The following is a 4,158-nucleotide window of genomic DNA, read 5'->3' on the forward strand; positions in this document are numbered from 1 at the left end:
AATGGAATTTCTTACATTGGTCTAAATCAGTTCTTATTCTCATAACATATTGTTCATGGTCTGAATTATTTTGTAGAAAACCTAAACGGGACGATAAAGGTCCTGATAGTAGGAAGCTTAACGGCGTCGATAAAGACCTTACAAGCGATGATATGCTAGCAAGTACTACAATGAATCCCTCAAAGTCTTGTTCTTTATACGTTATTTCAAAGGGAAAAATTGCTAAAATGAATCCAAACAATAGTTCGGCCCGAGATAGCAGCAGTAGTTCAGAAGATACTTCTCTGTCTGGAGGTATTACAATATTCTTTGGCAAAGACAGTTTCTCTACCGTGCCCTGGATTGTTTTATGCAGTCATATTAGGAAATCTCTCTTACGTCATGCAAATGCTTTAAATATTATATGTTAAATGCTTGATATGATATATAAACTGTGCTGGAAATGCTTTTGATTTCACTCTGCATTTTCTAATTTCAGCAAAATACAAATAAATTTGTCTTTTGGAAATGTACTCAATTATTTTTCGTTCTATTGTTTAGACATGACAGGGAGAAGAGTTTTGGATGGCAGTGAAACCATTATGAATATGTGAATGGAAACCAGAGCCTTGAGGACAATAGAAGGGATTATGAAGAATGTTTTAGATCAAGGGTCAGCAAAACTGCTTTTGATAAGCCTAGTGAAAAAGAGTCTCCGAGTCACACAATAAAGATTAATATTTGGGCGTGGCTCATTTTAAATTTTTATTATCTAATAGAAACTAGCAGCAGGCCACACCGCCCACCACCGCGCCACCAAGGGCGGCCGGGGGCGGATGGTCGATTCCAGGAATCGACCATCCGCCCTCGGCCGCCCGTGGTGGCGCGGCGGTGGGCGGAGTGGCCTGCCTGCAGGCCCTCCGCCCACCGCCGTTCCACCATGGGCGGCCGGGGGACGGAGTGGCCTGCAGGCATTCACATGCTGTCTGGACGAGACGAGGTGGCCCTTCCCAACCAAATTCACCAAACAGTGAAGAAAGGGCAAATGGTGGAGATCCGCCAGACTGTAGAAATCTCCGGCCAAGTGCTCGCTCTTCGACAGTCGCTTCTCGTACACATCCAGCACTTTGCTCAGCTTTTCAACGTTACTGTCCACCACTGCTTCGTCCGTGCTCCCTCCCATTATCATGGGAATGATGACAAGTTGCTGCACGATGGCATAAAGAGGGGGATTGAATTGTTGCGACTCCACCTCGCACCACTGCTCAACCAGAGCTTGCTCCTCGACTGTACCCCCCAACAAATAGTCGCATTTACCTCGTCCATGGTATTTCTTACACAGATATTTTGTGATTGCTCTCGACTCTGCAACACCAACAATATTTATTTATTAGTGTGGGTTGAGGAAAACAAAGTAGTTTCCAAGTAACCACGCGCTTGGATATGAGTTTATTCTTTTCCTAATTAAAATTTTGCTTTTATTTGTTCGTTGATTTGTTTTAATAATTTAATATAATAAAATATGCAAATTTATTTATGCTTCACCTATAAATAGTGAATACAAATTTGATATTAATAATTTTAATTTAAAATTAAAAAATAGATAAATAAGTTTATATAAATTTAACATATCATTCATATTTATCACTTACATGTAAACTAATTAATAAAATTTTAGATGATTTTGACAACTTTTTTATTAAATTTTTTTATTATAAAAAGAAACAATAAAACAATTATAAAAGGAAACATATTAAAATCTTATTGAGATTTATATTTTATTTTTACCCAAATTTTTTTAGAATCAAAATAAATTATACTACCAAAGTCTTATTGACATTTATATGCTATTTTTACCCAATTTTTACTAGGATCAAAAGAAATCATATTCTTTTAAGTGAATGTAAGTATCCACCTATTTAAATAGTCCTAAAATGACTCAAAAACTCAAAGATTATAATTTTATCATAGTTAAAAAACACTTTTATTTAAAAAAAAAAATTATTTCTAAATTAATATTATTTTAAATTGAAATAATTATTTAATCATATAATTGTTTTTTTTTCTAGAAAAAATCTTAATTCCATTAATAGATATGAGTGAAAATTCATTTCTTAGATTCCGTATTTACATAACCAAAAAGATCAAAAGAAGTACTTGTGTGAGCTCAATATATCAATAGACTAAAACTCTAAATGCATGTTTATACATCAGAAATATTTGTTGAGAAGTATACCTAATAAACAAGAATTTTTGTAGTAGCTTCATGGGCTTAAAAAAAGCACTGAACCATTAAAGAACCAACCATAAACTATAGAAGAGCAAAAAGGAACTAACCATAGAGTATAGAATAGCAAAAGGGGCCAGAGTAGAAAAATAAGGGTCAATAGTGGAACTCGGATGATAATAAAAAATTTGACCATCTCTTTGTTCTATAATATTTCACAAACCTTGTGCAAGGTATTTGATGATAAATTGAAATTTTTGTAGCAGCCTCATAGGCTTTAAAAAACTGGTTGATTAAATAACCAACCATAGAGTATAGAAAAACAAAAAAGATCAAGAGTGGAAAATTTAGGATTAAGAGTAGAAAATATCCTGGTGATAAAAATTAAATTTGAACATCTCTTTGTTCTACCATATTTCACAAATTTTGTGATAATTATATAGGCAATTAATCAATAAGCTTTTATTTATAATTTTAATTTTTTAAAACTTTAAACTATAATTTTACTATTAAATTATATATATATATATATATATATATATATAACATTTAAGTTGTATTTTTATTACTTAATATTAAAAACTTAAATAATTTCTTAATTTTTCATTCACGCTTTATATATATATATATATATATATACTATAATTTCGCTGCCTAATCTTCAAATTTCCCTAGTTCCCTAGTATAATCTAGGCTTATATTAAATGGTTGAATAAGAAATTATATATGAATTAATTATAATATTAAATTAAAATTGAAGATTAAAATAGAAAATAAACAAAATTAAAATGATAGATTAAATGGTTGAATAAGAAATTATATATGAATTAATTATAATATTAAATTAAAATTGAAGATTAAAATAGAAAATAAACAAAATTAAAATGAATATATATGCCAAAGAACTGTGTAACTAAAACAGCTCTCTATTAATCGTTAAAGAGATTTCATTTATGATACTGATTAGCCTCAAAAGCATTTCCTAATTACATAAAACATATGCATTTATGATACTGATTAACCGCAAAAGGATTTCCTAATCATATAAACAACATGCACAGTCACACATTGGCATTACCGAATAAGGTAAGGTCTCCGTCTTGCAGAGCAGGTACCTGCCCAAAAGGCTGGAAAAAGCACAAACACAAAAATTGTAAAAGCACGTAGGAATAGAATATCAGTATGTGCATGAATGAATAAATTCATATAAAACAAGGAACCAGAATGCATGGAAAGATTGAAAAGAAATTGAAATGGCTTACGTTGATCGAGAGAAAGGGAGACTGCTTGTGATGCCCCGCCATGAGATCTACAGGGATCAACTCGTACTCCACCTCCTTTTCCACTCCGCCCACCGCCGCGCCACTTAATTTTTATTTTTTTTTATGTTTGTTTTTTTTATTTTCCATTTTTTTTAATTTTTTTTTCTTTTGCCAATTTTTTTTTATGGTTTAGAAGATAACCTTTTTTTTTCCCATTTTTTTTTAAATATATTTTTTTACTATTTATTTGTTTAATTTTTTTTTTTTTTTAGTTTTTTAATTCTTATCATTAATTTTGTTTTCTTTTTTTACATTTTTATGATTGATTTTCTTTTTTTTATATATTTGATTTTTTTTTTTCATTTTTCATTTTTATTTTATGTTTTGTTTTTAGTATATATTTTAATTTATGTTTTGTATTTTTTTTTTAACTTTTTTTTTTTTTAAATGTTTTTTCATTGTTTTAATTTTTTTAATTTTATGTTTTCATTATTTTTTTAAATTTAATGTTTTTCGGGGTCATGATAAAAAAGTGTTCTCCCAACATTAACACTTTTCGTTTTAAGGGTGTTTTTTAGATAATTTTTGCGCAAAAAATTGATTTTGACCGCCATTTTTAAAACATGTTGAAAATTTACCAAAAAAAAAAAAAGTGTTATTCCAGCATCAACACTTTTCGTTTTTAGCACT

General features: G+C 30.0%; 1 pseudogene across 1 annotated transcript; it reads right to left on the reverse strand.

The window, feature by feature from the left end:
* Positions 1-751: 751 nt before the first annotated feature.
* Positions 752-3,543, reverse strand: LOC149178005 (glutathione S-transferase F10 pseudogene; annotated as a pseudogene). The gene is made up of 3 exons (XR_016258419.1): positions 3,469-3,543; positions 3,285-3,333; positions 752-1,344 (listed from the first exon to the last, which is right to left on the reverse strand). The product of XR_016258419.1 is annotated as a glutathione S-transferase F10 pseudogene (transcript).
* Between the last annotated feature and the right edge of the window lie 615 nt (positions 3,544-4,158).

The sequence above is a fragment of the Pinus tabuliformis genome, chromosome 4_1, assembly GCF_031772625.1.
Source record: "Pinus tabuliformis cultivar Carrire ecotype Pingquan chromosome 4_1, CPIR1, whole genome shotgun sequence".
Classification (NCBI taxonomy): domain Eukaryota; kingdom Viridiplantae; phylum Streptophyta; class Pinopsida; order Pinales; family Pinaceae; genus Pinus; species Pinus tabuliformis.